Source organism: Malaclemys terrapin, chromosome 7 (genome assembly GCF_027887155.1).
Source record: "Malaclemys terrapin pileata isolate rMalTer1 chromosome 7, rMalTer1.hap1, whole genome shotgun sequence".
Classification (NCBI taxonomy): domain Eukaryota; kingdom Metazoa; phylum Chordata; order Testudines; family Emydidae; genus Malaclemys; species Malaclemys terrapin.
Genome location: NC_071511.1, coordinates 55,006,266 through 55,025,591, shown reverse-complemented (window position 1 = coordinate 55,025,591; position 19,326 = coordinate 55,006,266). Strand labels below are relative to the sequence as shown.

Genomic DNA, 19,326 nt, shown 5'->3' with positions numbered 1-19,326 from the left:
GGTGAGCTGAGTGTTAAATAGATTGCAGGACTCCACAGGGGGCCTATTTTTATCATTTTGCTATTTTTAGCAGCTCTTTGTCAAATCATATGAAACACCCTGGAATTATACAGTTAAAACTCAGAGATGTAGGTCTGACTGTAAAGGCATCTAAATGTAAAATTTGAGCAGCCAAAGTTCCATACATGACACATTGGGTAGGGGGTAGTCAGATCTCTCCTGATCCCTTGAGGAGAAGCTATTGTTAATTGGCTTGTGCCTCTAACCCAAAAGCAGGTCCAGTCTTTTATAGGCTTAGTTAACTACTAACGCTGATTTGTGTGTGAGTTTGAAGCTATTGTAGCTGCAATCACAGAATTGTGTAAAAAGACAAAGCCAAACAAAGTTGTGTGGACAATGACCTGTCGAGGGTTTTGATTCCTTAGAGGTCAGATTGCTGTGGGACATAGCAAGAACCAATTCAAGGTTGTTAGTGGCATTCCTGAAGTAGCTGCAGATGGTGGAACATTACTTCTGGGCTGAGAAACTAGCACTGACTGGTGGGATCACATCACAATGCAGGCTTGGGATAGCAAGGAGTGGTTGTACAGCTCTCCGATGCAGTACACAATGATACTTTGTATTCCTTGCATTTTTCGATGAGCTGCCGAATTGAGTGGATGTGATCAATTGTTGGGTACCCTGAGCGGAAACAAGCTTGTTCTCTGCTTTCGTGCATTTCAAGATCCTTCTTAATCTGATTGAGTATGATGCAGGTGAAGACCTTATACACTTGTGAGAGGAGTGTGATTGTATGGTAGTTGCTCAATTCTTCTGGATCACCTTGTTTCATCAATAGTATTGTTTTCGATTTCTTCCATGCATCTGGAACTCACTTGCTATTGATGTAGATGGTGAACCATTGCTCCAACGCTTTGAAGAAAGTATCATCCTCTGCTTTGAGATATTCTGGCCAAAAATATTCCCTCTCTTTGTTACGAACTGTATATTCAATTTCCCGGGAGTTGTGTTTTCCTGCCCTCCTACCTACTCATCTCCTCTGCACTGGAAGCCACTTAACAGTTTATAGCTATGTGGTTGATGTTCAAACCCCTTCATTTCTACATAGCTGACTCAAACAATGCTAGAAAAGAGAGATCCTTATCCCAGTATGCTGTTAGCTGTCCAGAGGCACATTTCAAGATTTTGATGGACCTCTGGCGTGACTTCAGTAAGCCCCACTATTTTGGGAGATGTACCCAGAATCAACATTATTACAAGAACATTTCCAAGAGAATGACAGCGGAGGGGAGAAAAAGTATGGCTACATTACGATTAAAAACGCTGTGGCACCAAGAATCAGCAGATTTGGGCTGTGGGGCTATAAAAGTGCAGTGTAGACATTCAGGCTCAGGCTGCAGCCTGAACTGCGAGACCCTTGCCCATTGTGGGATCTCAGAGCCCAGGCTTCAGCCTGAGCTTAAACATTTACATCTGACGTGAGCCAGCCGTGGCCATGCCATGGGTCTTTTATTGCAGCGTAGCCATACCTGGAGGGCATTTACCGCAAAGCAAAAGATGCCAATGGAATGTTTGGAACTCACCCTCAACCTGCTTCTACTCCGAGGAATCTGACCAGGTGTTTAGCACTGTCTGCCTGACAGGGTTTTGAGACTTGCATGGTCTTATTTTTGAACCAGCGGCAGAGAGACAGGGCAAGATGGAGTGGTTCTTGAAATAATTGACTGTCACACATCACTATGGAATTTTGCATTTTTAAAAAATGAACCTGCAGATTAAGGCATTTAAAAATCTATAGGACAGTGTTCTTGACATACAAAAATGTTTTGAGTATTTTTTCCCATTATGTATCAAGAAAGCAGTGGCATTCATCATAACTTTCATGGGTGGATGCTACTTTATTGGGTACAGTTTCCATGCACAAAACTCCCTGGCCTGTGGAATTCATTTTAATTCTCTGTGTCCATACATTACTATGCAGTGTCTATAAACATCAGACAAGGTTCTTTATTCTGTCCCCAGTTTGTGTCCTCAGCAGGGCCAGCATTGCAGATGTTTTATTTATTTATTCTTACTCCTAATAATCCTGACTGTACACACCCTTTCCATGCTTCTGGGAAGTCTATAGTTACTACAGTATAGTTAGTGTTTTGTAGCTGATGGATTGACTGTTATGTTGAATGAAACCTTTCCCAAGGGCCACTGTTTGTTTCTTCAATAGAAAAATGAGTGAAATGGCTAGTTATCTATAAGCTGTATCTTGTGTGTTGTTAGCATACTACAGTAATTTAAATCTGCATTTGCATTATTGCAGACGAGAATACAGACTTCCTCATTGGTTTTGGAAATTCCCTTGTTTAGCAGTTCTGATGCTAGTTTCTATTGTAACAAGTAATTGCATCAGCTGTGGCCTGTCTACTCTCTGGCAAGTCACACGTAAATTCTGTGGCATGGTCTGTGGTTCCTCTGGCACTCTGTTGAAATCTGAGGCGCAGATGGGAGTCTGCACTTTCAGACACATTTAAAAAATTGGGATTTTTTGTTTAAGTAAATATTAAAGTGAACAATACCATTGGTATTCCTTGTTTGTTTTGATATTGTATTCAACTTATTTTACACTGCCCTAGAATTTTCAATTTCTCATGGATGTTTGTATTAATTCATAATTGCATTGTAGATGCTGCTTTGTGGTAATGTGGAGGTTCTGACAATTGAGTAACTGCTAGTTGGGATCCTTTGCACCCACAAAATGGTGTAAGGATGTTTGTGGGCAGAGGAGAGGGCTTTGGCAGTCTGCCACTCAGGAGACATTTGAGGTTCTTAATACTGAGGAGGAGCTATATCTCTTCTTTCCTTCTATTTTTTTCTGGGCAGGCTCAGAATGTCACGCTGTCTGAAGCGGCTCACGACTGAGAGTGCCAGCCTCTGGGTAGACTGTCAAAAAGCAGGGCAGAAACTCCACACTGGTGGTATGTTCTATAATTAGATTTCACCAACTCGGTAACAAATGTGAGCTCCTGAAGCACTATAACAGTCTTATTGTGGAGTCAATCAGACTGGAGTGCCCAAGCGGACTATCTTGCTTCCCATGCAAGCTGGACTGATAGATAGTTGGTTGCCATGTACCAAGATCACAGAAGATTTAGGTTGCTTCCAGTCCCAAGAGACCAGTCCAATTTGTACCTCAGATCTCACACCAAAAACAAAACTTGTAGGTATCCTTTAAAAAGTGGAAGTTAAATCCCAGTAAGGAAAATGGAAAGGAGCATAAACTCTGGCAAATGAAGAGTAAAAATATAATTAGGAAGGCCAAATAAGAATGTGAAGAACGGCTAGTCAAAGACTCAAAAAGTAATAGCAATTTTTTTTTAAGTATATCAGAATCAGGAAGCCTGCTAAACAATCAGTGGTGCCACTGGACGATCGAGATTATAAAGGAGCACTGAAGGACAATAAGGCCCACGTGCCTGTCTCCCCCACCCACCCATCCGACTCCAACCCACTTCCTGCCCCCAACTGCCCCCCTCAGAAGCTGCAACCCATCAACCCCCCCACTCCTTGTCTCCTGACCACCACCTCCCGAGACCCCCCTCCACCCTAACTGCCCCCCAGGATGCAACCCCCTACCCAACTCGCCCTGCTTCCTGACCCCTGACTGCCCCGACCCCATCCACCACCATCCCGACAGATCCCCAGAACTCCCACGCCTACCCAACCACCCCCTCCAGAACCTCCACTGCCTCCAACTGCTCCCTGCCCCTTATCCAACCCCTCCTCTTAATCCCGGCCCCCTTATCATGCTGCTCAAAGCGGCAGGAGCTGCAGAGCTGCCCAGAGCACTGGTGCCGACGGCGGGCCGCGCTGTGGCTCTGCGGCTCTGCGAGGGGAGGGGGGGGGAAGTGGGGAAGGGGCCGGGGGAGCCTCTCCAGGTGGGAGCTCAGGCGGGCCGGATGTGGCCCGCGGACTGGAGTTTGCCCATCTGCTGGCCCCTTTACAACCGGTTCTACACCGGCTTCTAAATTTAACAACCAGTTCTTGTGAATACTCTTTGTGAACCGGTGCGAACCAGCTCCAGCTCACCACTGATACAGTGTACTTAGATTTTCAGAAAGCCTTTGACAAGGTCCCTCACCAAAGGCTCTTAAGCAAAGTAAGTTGTCATGGGATAAGAGGGAAAGTCCTCTTATCGATTGGTAACTGGTTAAAAGATAGGAAATGGTCAGTTTTCAGAATGGAGAGAAGGAAATAGTGGTGTCCCCCAGGGATCTGTACTGGGACCAGTCCTATTCAACATATTCATAAATGATATGGAAAAAGGGGTAAACAGTGAGATTGCAAAATTTGCAGATGATACAAAACTACTCAAGATAGTTAAGTCCCAGGCAGACTGCAAAGAGCTACAAAAGGATCTCTCAAAACTGGGTGACGGGACAACAAAATGGCAGATGAAATTCACTGTTAATAAATGCAAAGTAATGCACATTGAAAAACATAATCCCAACTATACATATAAAATGATGGAGTCTAAATTAGCTGTTACCACTCAAGAAAGAGATCTTGGAGTCGTTGTGGTTAGTCCTCGGAAAACATCCACTCAATGTGCAGCAGCAGTCAAAAAAAGCAAACAGAAAGTTGGGAATCATTAAGAAAAGGATAGATAATAAGACAGAAAATATAATATTACCGCTATATAAATCCATAGTACTCCCACATCTTAAATACTGCGTGAAGCTGTGGTCGCTTCATCTCAAAAAAGATATATTGGAATTGGAAAAGGTTAAGAAAAGGGCAACAAAAATTATTAGGGGTATGGAACAGCGTCCATATGAGGAGGAGAGATTAATAAGAATGGGACTTTTCAGCTTGGAAAAGAGACACCTAAGGGGGGGGTATGATTTGGTTCTATAAAATCATGACTGATGTGGAGAAAGTAAATAAGGAAGTGTTATTTACTCCTTCTCATAACACAAGAACTAGGGATCATGAATTGAAATTAATAGGCAGCAGGCTTAAAACAAACAAAAGGAAGTATTTCACTCCTTTCTTACCTCTGAGGAGCTGACTTCCCAGACTCATAATGTATTTCCATAACATATAGTAAAACCTCATAGCTTCATATACAATGAAGACACACATGTTTCAACAGGATGTTAATGTTCAAGAGATTGTAACTTTTCAAATGATATCTCACAAGGGATACCTTGTCCAAAACACATCATCCAACAACGGTGGTGAATACGTGGGTACAGGGGGTACTGTGTGTCACAAGAGTCCAAACAGCAGAGAGATGAAAAATCTTCATGTCAATTATCTTTATTTTCTTCTTCCAAGATTCAAGCTGATGGGACTACCTTTCTTGCACATAGCCTCTTCATGGGTATGAGAAGGCTGTTAATCCAGTCTTTGTATCATGATGTTCCATTATAGCCCATTTAATTTTGATAGTCCTTCTTGGTGGGCGGGGAACCATGCCTCCTGCCTGGGTTCACAAGTCCAGAGCAGGCATTTTTACACTTATAAATCAAAACTTATATTTCTTCCTTGAGTGCTTGCTCATGTGCATTCCATGTCAGGTGTGTACACGCTGCAGCACCGTTGCCAGAAATTTTTCCCAGTGGTATACATAGGGCTGGCTCTGACATTCCTTGGAGGCCCGTGCTAATGTGTTGTATAAGGGGAACTGCCGGCCCTGGGCCCTCTGTTCCTACTTACTGCCCATGACAGTTGCTGGAATAGTCTTCCTCTCTTGCATTTGTAAGGCTTTTCCAGTGGCTACTGTATTGTATTCTGTAAATAGTTAAGTTAGGGTACGTCCAGACTACCCGCTGAATCGGTGGATAGTAATCGATTTATCGGGGATCGATATATTGCGTCTTGTCTAGATGTGATATATTGATCTCCGAACACGCTCCCGTCGACTCCCGAACTCCACCAGTGCGAGCGGCGGTAGCGGAGTTGACGGGGGAGCCGCGGCCGTCGATCCCGTGCCGTGAGGACCCGAGGTAAGTCTAAATAAGTTACGTCGACTTCAGCTACACTATTCCCGTAGCTGAAGTTGCGTATCTTACATCGACCCCTCCCCTCCCCCACCCCCCCGTGTAGACCAGCCCCTAGTTAAGAATTAGCATGCCCCATTCCCCAGGATTGAAGCCATGTGCAGCCTGTGCTAAACCCATGCCAGCGAGCAATCCCCATTCCAGCTGTTTTAAGTGCTTTTGGGGAGGCTTATGTGCGGGATAAGTGCAGGATCTGCTAGAGCAGGGGTCAGCAACGTTTGGCACGCGGCTCGCCAGGGTAGGCACCCTAGCGGGCTGGGCCAGTTTATTTACCTGCTGACGCGGCAGGTTCGGCCAATCGCGGCCCCCAGTTGCCGCGGTTCGCCGTCCTGGGCCAATGGGGGCGGCGGGAAGCAGCGCGGGCTGAGGGATGTGCTGGCCGCGGCTTCCCGCCGCCCCCATTGGCCTGGGACGGCGAACCGCGGCGACTGGGGGCCGCGATTGGCCGAACCTGCTGCGTCAGCAGGTAAATAAACTGGCCCAGCCCGCTAGGGTGCCTACCCTGGCGAGCCGCGTGCCGAACGTTGCCGACCCCTGTGCTAGAGCTTCAAGCCACGTTCTCAGGATAGGGACATTGGGTTGAAAGCCCTTCTGATGGAAGCTGCGCTTCAACCGACCTCTGAGCTGGGCCACTTGGAATCATTACCGAGCACGTTGGCTTCAGTGCACAGCGCTCCACTGGCACTGGAGCCCCTTCAAAGCTGTTAGTCATCCCCAGCACTGAAGAAGCTGCATAAGAAGTGCACTGACAGAAGGTGCTCCCCAATGCCGAAAGTGGACCAGAGAGACTTGAGGAGCAAGATGTGACCTGTGCAGGGCCACTCGCCTTCCCTGCAGAGGTGGGCATCGGCGGAGTCCATTCCAACCGGGTGTGTGCATGCCAGCCGGAAGATTTTCCCTTAGCAGTATCCATAGGGTCGGCCTGGGCGCCCCCTGGAGAGGCGTCTTCATGGTGCCCAATATAGGGCCTTGCTGACCCTCCACCCCCTCAGTTCCTTCTTACCGCCGGTGACAGCTAGCTGGAACATCGCTCGCTCCTGTAGCAAGCGCTTCAGCATATTGTGTGTGTGTATATAGTTTCTCAGTTAGTTATTAATTGTTCTTTATAGTAGTAGTTGTTTTGGGGGGTCCCCCCTGACAACGTTTTCCCCTTCTGGGGTATGCCTGAGTCTCCAGGGTTTAAGCTCTGCAAGGACTGTGGTAAGTTTATGCCTAAGAGTGATCCTCACTCTTCCTGCTTGCGGTGCCTTGGAGAGAGTCACCAGGAAGAGAGGTGCCGTATCTGTAAGGGTTTCTGTCCCAGAACCCTCAAAGACCAGGAACAGAGACTCAAACCTTTGTTGATGGAGGCAGCGTTAAGGCCACACTCTGACCCAGGACCTGCCAAACCGGCACCGAGCACGTTCTTATTTGGCGCCGGAGCACTGCGCGTCGTGGTGCACGAAACGGCACCAGCTAAGGACTCTAAGGCCCCCTGGCACTGCCACAGCTCGGGCCATAAGAAGTCCACCTCAGTGCAGCACTGCTCTCAATCCCCGGTGCCAGTAAAGAAGACAAGGCCGGAGAGGGGTCGGTCCCCGCAATTGAAACCTAAGGGGCCTGCGGCGTTGAGTACATCAGGACAGACCACCTCCTCCCTGCAAACTTCCTGGGTCTTGTCGACTCTTGCCCTGGCTGGGGTCCAGTCGAGTCTGAACCCTCCTCGGTCACTGGATTGCCAGGGTGACATACAGCTCCCATCTACGCTGGAGGCGTTCAAAGTGGCCAGAGACCTGATGTCCCTCCCAGTGCTGTCCTCCCCTCGGAGGAGGGACAAGTTGCTGGTGATCGCGTGCCCTCCATTACACTCTAGGGGCAAGCAAGCCATGATGGCCCGCTGCTCTCCGTACCTGGCGCCCCTGGCACCGCCCGTGCAGACAGAGGGGCCACACCATTCCCTGGCCTCATGGCACCACTCGCCAGCGACCCAGGGTACAGCTCCTCCATGATTCTCCTACTTGGAGACCTCAGAGTCAGAGGCGGACTCTTATCGCTCCAGCAGATCGCAGAGCAGGAGGTCCAGGTCACGCTGGAGCCACCAGCCATACCCGGCACCGTGGCCGCAGCAGTGGCAGCTGTCTTCTCAATGGCCCTTTTGGACACCATGTGCTTACTGCCAGGGTCAGGTCCACGGTCCATGATCCTGGACTGTGTTGGTATCTTTGGCGTCCTTCGTGCCGCAGACAACGCTGGCACCGCCGACAGCAGCACCATTGTCTGAAGTAACGGCACCACTGGCACAATCAGCTCTGGCACTGTCTCTCCAGGCAACGGTGCCGCCGAGTGCTCCAGCTCTGACCCTGCTGGCACCATCGAGCTCGACACTGATGGACTTACTGGCCCAGCACTGGCCACGGTACCGAATCTCCCATCAGCATTGGCACCAGAGCCCGAGTACCGTGTGCAGAGGGACCCCAAAGAAGCTGAGGGTAGCGAGCAAGGTCCGCTGCTGGTCCTTTCATCATCGTCCTCGCCTGATAAAGCAGTTTGCGGGGACATCGACGGCCCCAGGTCTCGAGGATGATCATGGTCTCCAGCAGCTCTTGAGATCGGCCGCTCAAAGCCTGTGGCTCTGCATAGCCAACCAGCAGTCCATCGAAGGCGCGAAAGACACAACACTTGCTCGGCGATGGCTAAGTTTGCAGAGCTCCTGCCGCAAGACTCTTGGGCGGAGATCTCCACACTGGTGGAGGAGGGGAAGTTGGTCTCCCGGGCCTCTCCGCAAGCGACTTTAGACACGGCCGATGCAGCCTCGCGTACTCTGGCCGCGGGGGTAGTGATGAGGCGAGGCTCCTGGCTACAGATCTCAGGACTCCCACACGAGGTCCAGCAGACTATACAGGACCTCTCCTTTGGAGGATCCTCCCTCTTTTCTGAAAAAAACTGACAAGAGACTTCACAGTTTGAAGGACTCTAGGGCTACCTGCGCAATCTGGCGTTTCACACGCAAGCTACCCAGCGCAGGCATTTTAGGCCTGAGCCTGCCCCACGACCTTACCATCCGCAAAACCGCCAGGACGCTCTGCCTAGGCGAAGCAGGAGTGGTAGGAGGAGGCAACATCCCACCTCGGTGCAAAACTCTGGTCAGCCCATGCCTCCGCCCGGGCCCAGACCACCCTTTTGGAGGTGTTGTCGAGGATGGCTCACCAGTCCGGACTCTGGATCCTTCACTTCTTACCTTCTTGGACCATCTATCCCCTTTCTACCATGCCTGGTCTCGCATTACTTCATAAGAACATAAGAATGGCCGTACTGGGTCAGACCAAAGGTCCATCTACCATGACAGTGGCCAATGCCAGGTGCCCCAGAGGGAGTGAACCCAACAGGCAATGATAAAGTGATCTCTCTCCTGCCATCCATCTCCACCCTCTGACAAACAGAGGCTAGGGACACCCTTCCTTATCCATCCTGGCTAATACCCATTAATGGACTTAACCTCCATGAATTTATACAGTTCTCTTTTAAATGCTGTTATAGTCCTAGCTTTCACAACCTCCTCAGGTAAGGAGTTCCACAAGTTGATTGTGCGCTGTGTGAAGAAGAACTTCCTTTTATTTGTTTTAAACCTGCTGCCTATTAATTTCATTTGGTGGTCCCTAGTTCTTGTATTATGGGAACAAGTAAATAACTTTTCCTTATTTACTTTCTCTACATCACTCATGATTTTATATACCTCTATCATATCCCCCCTTAGTCTCCTCTTTTCCAAGCTGAAAAGTCCTAGCCTCTTTAATCTCTCCTGATATGGGACCTGTCCCAAACCCCCTAATCCTTTTAGTTGCCCTTCTCTGAACCTTTTGTAATGCCAGTATGTCTTTTTTGAGATGAGGAGACCACACCTGTACGCAGTATTCAAGATGTGGGTGTACTATGGATTTATATAAGGGCAATAATATATTCTCCGTCTTATTTTTTTATCCCCGTTTTAATGATTCCTAACATCCTGTTTGCTTTTTTGACCACCTCTGCACACTGCGTGAACGTCTTCAGAGAACTATCCACGATGACACCAAGATTTTTTTCCTGACTTCTTGTAGTTAAATTAGCCCCCATCATATTGTATGTATAGGTGGGGTTATTTTTTCCAATGTGCATTACTTTACATTTATCCACATTAAATTTCATTTGCCATTTTGTTGCCCAATCACTTAGTTTTGTGAGATCTTTTTTGAAGTTCTTCACAGTCTGCTTTGGTCTTAACTATCTTGAGCAGTTTAGTATCGTCTGCAAACTTTGCTACCTCACTTTTTACCCCTTTCTCCAGTTCATTTATGAATAAGTTGAATAGGATTGGTCCTAGGACTGACCCTTGTGGAACACCACTAGTTACCCCTCTCCATTCTGAGAATTTACCATTTATTTCTACCCTTTGTTCCCTGTCTTTTAACCAGTTCTCAATCCATGAAAGGACCTTCCCTTTTATCCTATGACAACTTAATTTATGTAAGAGCCTTTGGTGAGGGACTTTGTCAAAGGCTTTCTGGAAATCTAAGTACACTATGTCCACTGGATTCCCCCTTGTCCACATGTTTGTTGACCCCTTCAAAGAACTCTAATAGATTAGTAAGACATGATTTCCATTTACAGTAACCATGCTGACTTTTGCCCAACAATTACATAAGAAGAACATAAGAACGGCCGTACTGGGTCAGACCAAAGGTCCATCTAGCCCAGTATCCTGTCTACCGACAGTGGCCAATGCCAGGTGCCCCAGAGGGAGTGGACCTAACAGGCAATGATAAAGTGATCTCTCTCCTGCCATCTGTCTCCATCCTCTGACAAACAGAGGCTAGGGACACCATTCTTACCCATCCTGGCTAATAGCCATTAATGGACTTAACCACCATGAATTTATCCAGTTCTCTTTTAAACGCTGTTATAGTCCTAGCCTTCACAACCTCCTCAGGTAAGGAGTTCCACAAGTTGATTGTGCGCTGCGTGAAGAAGAACTTCCTTTTATTTGTTTTAAACCTGCTGCCTATTAATTTCATTTGATGACCCCCCTAGTTCTTGTATTACGGGAACAAGTAAATAACTTTTCCTTATTTACTTTCTCTACATCACTCACGATTTTATATACCTCTGTCATATCCCCCCTTAGTCTCCTCTTTTTTCAAGCTGAAGACTCCTAGCCTCTTTAATCTCTCCTCATATGGGACCCGTTCCAAACCCCTAATCATTTTAGTTGCCCTTTTCTGAATCTTTTCTGGTGCCAGTATATCTTTTTTGAGATGAGGAGACTACATCTGTACGCAGTATTCGAGATGTGGGCGTACCATCGATTTATATAAGGGCAATAATATATTCTCAGTCTGATTCTCTATCCCCTTTTTAATGATCCCTAACATCCTGTTTGCTTTTTTGACCGCCTCTGCACACTGCGTGGACATCTTCAGAGAACTATCCATGATGACTCCAAGTTCTTTTTCCTGACTTCTTGTAGTTAAATTAGCCCCCATCATATTGTATGTATAGATGGGGTTATTTTTTCCAATGTGCATTACTTTACATTTATCCACATTAAATTTCATTTGCCATTTTGTTGCCCAATCACTTAGTTTTGTGAGATCTTTTTTGAAGTTCTTCACAGTCTGCTTTGGTCTTAACTATCTTGAGCAGTTTAGTATCGTCTGCAAACTTTGCTACCTCACTGTTTACCCTTTTCTCCAGATCGTTTATAAATAAGTTGAATAGGATTGGTCTGAGGACTGACCCTTGCGGAACACCACTAGTTACCCCTCTCCATTTTGTTCTTTATGTTCTTCTATGTGTCTTACAATTTTATTCTTTACTATTGTTTCAACTAATTTGCCTAGTACTGACGTTAGACTTACCGGTCTATAATTGCCGGGATCACCTATAGAGCCCTTTTTAAATATTGGTGTTACATTAGCTATCTTCCAGTCATTGGGTACAGATGCTGATTTAAAGGACAGGTTACAAACCATAGTTAATAGTTCCGCAAGCTCACATTTGAGTTCTTTCAGAACTCTTGGGTGAATGCCATCTGGTCCCGGTGACTTGTTACTGTTAAGTTTATCAATTAATTCCAAAATCTCCTCTAGTGACACCTCAATCTGTGACAATTCCTCCGATTTTTCACCTACAAAAGCCGGCTCAGGTTTGGGAATCTCCCTAACATCCTCAGCCGTGAAGACTGAAGCAAAGAATCCATTTAGTTTCTCTGCAATGACTTTATGGTCTTTAAATGCTCCTTTTGTATCTCCATCGTCCAGGGGCCCTACTGGTTGTTTAGCAGGCTTCCTGCTTCTGATGTACTTAAACATTTTATTACCTTTTGAGTTTTTGGCTAGCCGTTCCTCAAATTCCTCTTTGGCTTTTCTTATTACATTTTTACACTTAATTAGGCAGTGTTTATGTTCATTTCTATTTACCTCACTAGGATTTGACTTCCACTTTTTAAAAGATGCCTTTTTATCTCACTGCTTCTTTTACATGGTTGTTAAGCCACGCTGGCTCTTTTTTAGTTCTTTTACTGTGTTTCTTAATTTGGGGTATACATTTAAGTTGGGCCTCTATTATGGTGTCTTTGAAAAGCGTCCATGCAGCTTGCAGGGATTTCACTTTAGTTACTGTACCTTTTAATTTCTGTTTAACTAACCCCCTCATTTTTGCATAGTTCCCCTTTCTGAAATTAAATGCCACAGTATTGGGCTGTTGAGGTGTTCTTCCCAGCACAGGGATGTTAAATGTTGTTATATTATGGTCACTATTTCCAAGCGGTCCTGTTATAGTTACCTCTTGGACCAGCTCCTGCACGCCACTCAGGACTAAATCGAGAGTTGCCTCTCCCCTTGTGGGTTCCTGTACCAGCTGCTCCAAGAAGCAGTCATTTAAAGTATTGAGAAATTTTGTCTCTTCATTTCATCCTGAGGTGACATGTTCCCAGTCAATATGGGGATAATTGAAATCCCCCACTATTATTGAGTTCTTAATTCTGATAGCCTCTCTAATTTCCCTTAGCATTTCATCATCACTGTCACTGTCCTGGTCAGGAGGTTGATAATAGATCCCTAATGTTATATTCTTATTAGAGCATATAATTACTATCCATAGGGATTCTATGGAACATGTGGATTCACTTAAAAATTTTACTTCATTTGATTCTGCGTTTTCTTTCACATATGTTGCCACTCCCCCCGCACGACCTGTTCTGTTCTTCCGATATATTTTGTACCCCGGAATGATTGTGTCCCATTGATTGTCCTCAGTCCACCAGGTTTCTGTGATGCCTATTATATCAATATCCTCCTTTATCATGAGGCACTCTAGTTCACCCATCTTATTGTTTAGACTTCTAGCATTTATATACAAGCATTTTAAAAAGTTGTCACTGTTTATTTGTCTGCCCTTTTCTGATGTGTCCGATTCTTTTTTATGTGAATGTTTCTTGTCTGATCTGGCCCCTAGATTATCCTCTTCCATCCTCTCCTCCTGACTAAAACCTAGAGAATCTCTATCACTAGACTCTCCTCTAAGAGAAGTCTCTGTCCGATTCACGTGCTCCTTTGCAGCAATCAGCTTTCCCCCATCTCTTAGTTTAAAAACTGCTCTGCAACCTTTTTAATGTTAAGTTCCAGCAGTCTGGTTCCACTTTGGTTTAGGTGGAGCCCATCTCTCCTGTATAGGCTCCCCCATCCCAAAAGTTTCCCCAGTTCCTAATGAATCTAAATCTCTCCTCTCTACACCATTGTCTCATCCACGCATTGAGATTCTGAAGCTCTGCCTGCCTACCTGGCCCTGCGTGTGGCACTGGGAGCATTTCTGAGAATGCCACCATAGAGGTCCTGGATTTCAGTCTCTTCCCTAGCAACCTACATTTGGCCTCCAGGACATCTCATCTACCCTTCCCTATGTCATTGGTACCTACACGTGCCATGACTTTGGATTGCTGGGTGCTCTGCATGGTAGAGAGGGGATATTCCATCCACTTCTGTGCCCTCCCGCCCCTCCAACCCCCTTCCCCGTTCCTCTTCAGGGACCCCTCTCACAAGCAACTTCTAATTCAGGAAGTGCAGTCCCTCCTCTCAGTGGGGGCAGTGGAGGAGGTTTCTCATGAGCTAAGGGGCAAGGGGTTTTACTCCTGGTATTGCCCAATACCAAAAGCCAACAGAGGCTTCAGACCCATTCTGGACCTGTGGCAGCTCAACAAGTTTGTAAAAAGACTCAAATTCTGCATGGTCTCATTAACTTGCATTATCCCCTCGTTGGATACAGGAGACTGGTCCGCTGCCCTCGACTTGAAGAACACATATTTCCACATTGCAATAGTCCCACATCACAGACGCTACCTCAGATTTGTGGTGAGCAGCGGCCACTATCAGTTTGCTGTCCTCCCCTTTGGCCTGTCAGCGGCTCCTTGAGTTTTCACCAAACGTATGGCAGTTGTTGCAGCATTCTTGCACAAGCGCCAGATACAGGTTTTCCCATACCTTGACGACTGGCTGATCAAGAGCTGCTCCAGACCCCAAGTGGAGGGTCAGGTCGACTTCATAAGAAGGACCTTCCTCAAACTAGGTCTCCTTCTCAACGAGGATAGAGTTTATAGGCACAGTCCTGGACTCGACCCAAGCCAAGGCGTATCTCCTGGAAACCAGGTTTCGCTCACTAGGAAACATTATACGGGGCCTCAGACAGTTCCCCGCGACCACAGCACGGAACTGCCTGAAACTGCTGGGGCACATAGCTGCGTGCACCTATGTAGGCCAGCATGCCAGACTCAGACTTCGCCCACTCCAGTCTTGGCTGGCATTGATTTATCAGCCAGCCGGGGACACTCTGGACAGCATCATAACTGCCCCATCCGGTAATGGACTCCCTCCTGTGGTGGCTCGACCGTCAGGTGGTTTGTGCGGGAATGCCCTTTGTCAGCCCTCAGCCATGTCTGTCATTGGTGACAGATGCCTCAGATCTGGGCTGGGGAGCTCATTTGGGAGACCTCAGAATTGAAGGTCTCTGGTCTCAGGCAGACCTCACTCTGCATATCAGTGTCAGGGAGCTGAGGGTGGTTTGCCAGGTTTTCAAAACCCTCATAGTGGGCAGGTGTGTTCAGTCCTCACAGACTACACCTTGGCGATGTTTTATATCAACAAACGGGTGCACACTCCTCTCCCCCGTGCCAGGAAGCCCTCACACTGTGGGACTTCTGCGTGGAGCACTCAAGACACCTGCAGGCGTCATATCTCCGAGGAGTGGAGAACGAGCTAGTGGACAATCTCAGCCAGACCTTTCACGGCCACGAGTGGTCCCTCCAGCTGGATCTAGCGAGCTCAATTTTCCATCTCTGGGGTTTTCCCCAGATAGACCAGTTTGCCACTCATGGCAACAGGAAATGTCAACTGTTCTGCTCCTTCAGGAATTGCAGCCTGGGGTCCATCGCAGATGTCTTCCTTTTCCCATGGGGCGCCGGGGGGGGGGGGGGGGGGGCAGCCTGCTCTACACATTCCCACCAATACCTCTGGTCCACAAGGTGCTCCTCAAGATCCGCAGGGACTGGGTCCGGGTTGTACTGATAGCGCTGGCATGGCTGCGCCAGCACTGGTTCATCTTGCTCCTGGAAATGTCTGTGGCGACCCCGCTCACTCTACCATTGATCCTGGACCTGATCACGCAGGACCACGGCTGCTTCTAGCATCCGAACCTGGAGTCGCTTCCCCTCATGACCTGGATGCTCCATGGTAAACACTGTAGAACTGATCTGCTCAGATCAAGTCAGGCAAGTCCTCCTTGGCAGTAGGAAGTCACCTGGGTCACCGGTTGGAATGGACATGAACATCACTTGAAGAAGAAAAAACAGTTACTGACTTTCTTGTAACTGTTCTTCGAGATGTGTTGTTCATGTACATGCCAATACCCACCCTCCTACCCCTCTGTCGGAGTAGCCGGCAAGAACGAACTGAGGGGGTGGAGGGTCGGCAGGGCCCTATATTGGGCGCCATGAAGGCGCCACTCCAGGCCGACCCTGCAGACGCTGCTAAAGGAAAATCTTCTGGCTGGCTTGTTCGCGGCGCGCACGCACCTGGTTGGAATGGACATGAACAACACATCTCGAAGAACAACGGTTACGAGAAAGTATCAGAGGGGTAGCCGTGTTAGTCTGGATCTGTAAAAAGCGACAAAGGGTCCTGTGGCACCTTATAGACTAACAGACGTGTTGGAGCATAAGCTTATGCTCCAACATGTCTGTTAGTCTATAAGCTTATGCTCCAACATGTCTATTAGTCTATAAGGTGCCACAGGACCCTTTTGTTGCTGGTTATGAGAAAGTGAGTAATCATTTTTTCTTTTCTCCTGCCTGTCTTTGAGAGCAGGCAGCTGTTTTGCTGTGCCTGTCCCAATATCTGCCAGTGCATCCAAGAATGATGAATAAGCATACTGGCCTAAATTCTGAGGACTTCAGGTCCTCTAGTGGTGAAACTACACTGGTCTATTGGCTGGAAATTTCTATTAAAATTTTTGGCAGTGAAAGTGGTTAGCAACGCTGACATTTAAATTGTTGTCATTAACTTTCAGAGTTAAAAACCCCATAGAGATAAAAGAGAACAGTTTACAACCAGAGCTATTGTTTCAGTCTGTCTCTTTACAGACTTGGGAAGATAACACTGTATTAGATCACATTTAGAAGGTTTTCTTTGTACCCATAAGAGCCAGAACTAGAAACTCTCATTGAAAGTGAAAGCTTAGAACCTGCTGCATGAATTCATGAAATGAGCTTGATTCTGTGGCGAACTCTGAAATATATGGAGCGCAAGCCATAGCAAGAATACACAGGGCCCCAGCCATTGCTGAGCAGCATCTAATAATACAATGCTCTTTCAGATGTAATGTGCCAAGAAATGCTAATAAATTGGGCTAATAGTGTGCCAAATTTAAGACTTTGAAACAAGGCTTTCTTCTAATTATTTCAGTGCAAAGAAACATCTTAAACTCAGATATTTTTCATTGTTGTCTGGAAGCCAGTAACTCAAAAATTGGTAGGAAAGTAAAATTGTCAAATTTGTTCCCCAAATCCTCTACCAGAAGAATGGCTCACTGATTGAAATAAGCATAGAAAACTGAGTCCTGAAAAATTAGGTATTTGGATTTCTTCCCCTTATCTCAGTTATTTATCATATTGAAATAAAGATTCTCCTCATCTGAAGTGAATTTTTATTAAAGTTTATACACTGTCAATTTAGCAATGAAGGTACACCCAGGTCATTTAAAGTAGAAGTGTATGTGTTTAAACAATCAAAAGCTTTCTTTATACAAATTCATTAAAGAAACTAGATTGGCTAAGATCAAGTGGTTTGAATGAGCTCCCAGAATTCATTACTTGGTGTTTTAGAAATAATTGCAAAGGGGTTTGTGATGTTACATTCCATAGTCTTCATAGAAATATTATGATATGAATATGGCATAACTAAGACGTTTTATGCAAGATGAGAGATATCCTTGGAAAGGTTATGATTTACTGAATGTGTTTATCCAATTTGTATGCATGTATCATTTCTGTATCTGAAGTTAATAATATTGACTATGTAACAATTACAACTGTGTGTGTATTTGGGAGACACCCACTAGACAACAGGCCATCAGCTTTGATGGGCCATTAGGAAGAAACAATAAGACTGTGAAGATACTAATCTCTCTCCTTCCTGAAAGGCATCCTGGGACATAGCTGTGACACTACTAGATCAGGTGGTCCTGTCACCTGGTACTAAACACCATCTTGGACTTCTAGTAATTTTCCACTGAAAGGAGGGGGAGGTCAAGACTGGGAAACAAAAGATTCCCGCCTTATGTAAATCTTATTTAAGGCTGGGGAGTAAGGCAAACAGGATTCTACCTTCATTCCCTTCCCACCCAAGAAGTGAGACCGCTAAAAGTACCTGAAGAGACAAAGGGACTAAGCTGAGGGAAAGGCAAGGGCTGAGTCCAGACTAAGGGTATGTCTACACTACGAAATTAGGTCGAATTTATAGAAGCCGGTTTTATAGAAATGGGTTGTATACAGCCGATGGTGTGTCCCCCCACATAAAATTCTCTAAGTGCATGAAGTCGGCGGACCGCGTCCACAGTACTGAGGCTAGCGTTGACTTCCGGAGCGTTGCAGTATGGGTAGCTATCCCACAGTTCCCGCAGTCTCCTCTGCCCATTGGAATTCTGGGTTGAGATCCCAATGCCTGAATGATGCAAAACAGTGTTGCGGGGGGGTTCTGGGTACATGTCATCAGGCACCTCCCCCTCCATCAGAGCAACGGCAGACAATCAATTCACGCCTTTTTACCTGGGTTACCTGTGCAGACAACATACCACGCCAAGCATGGAGCCAGCTCAGCTCACCATATGCCCTCTGGGTGCCGGCAGATGCGGTACTGCATTGCTACACAGCAGCAGCTAATTGCCTTTTGGCAGTAGACGGTGCAGTATGACTGGTAGCCTTCATCGGTGATCTGGGTGCTGGCAGACGTGGGGCTGGCAGACGTGGGGCTGCATTGCACACAGCAGCAGCCCCTTGCCTTTTGGTAGAAGATGGTATATTACGACTGGTATCCGTCGTCGTCGTACTGCAGTGGCTGTCAATCATGGGCACCTGGGCAGTCTCGCCGATGATGGCTATCAGTCGTAGTATGCTATTTTCTGCCAAGCGCCCAGTATTTTATGCCAAGCACCCAGAAGATGCCGAGGGCTATCAGTCATGCTGCACCGTCGTCTGCCAGCTTAAGATGTAAAAAATAGATTTGTTCTGTATTCATTTGCTTCCCCCTCCCTCCGTGAAATCAACGGCCTGCTAAACCCAGGGTTTTGAGTTCAGTCTTTGGGGGGGCCATTCTGTGTGACAGTTGTTTGTGTTTCTCCCTGATGCACAGCCACCTTTGTTGATTTTAATTCCCTGTACCTCTACTCCATGTCATCACTCACCCCTCCCTCCCTCCCTCCGTCCGTCAGATACTAGTTTCGTGCCTTTTTTCAGACCAGACGCGATAGCACTGGGATCATGGAGCCCGCTTAGATCACTGCGGCAATTATGAGCACTATGAACACCACATGCATTGTCCTGGAGTATATGCAGAGCCAGGACATGCCAAAGCAAAACCAGGACCAGCCGATGAGACGACTGCAGCGCGGTGACGAGAGTGATGAGGAAATTGATATGGACATAGACCTCTCACAAAGTACAGGCCCCAGCAATGTGCAAATCATGGTGTTACTGGGGCAGGTTCATGCT

The 19,326-nt window shown here is 46.8% G+C and overlaps 1 protein-coding gene across 8 annotated transcripts in view; it reads left to right on the top strand.

The window, feature by feature from the left end:
- The window catches only part of USP54 (ubiquitin specific peptidase 54), a 256,337-nt gene that overhangs the window by 17,792 nt on the left and 219,219 nt on the right, over positions 1-19,326 (top strand). The window contains exon 1 of one of the 8 annotated variants that reach the window (XM_054034277.1): positions 2,923-2,969. The exons of 6 other annotated variants lie outside the window; for them this stretch is intronic. The gene's annotated coding sequence lies outside the window, so the exon portion shown is untranslated. Of the gene's footprint in view, positions 1-2,922; positions 2,970-5,966; positions 6,003-19,326 lie in introns of those variants that run through there. One more of the 8 variants, XM_054034278.1, reaches the window with a different exon arrangement.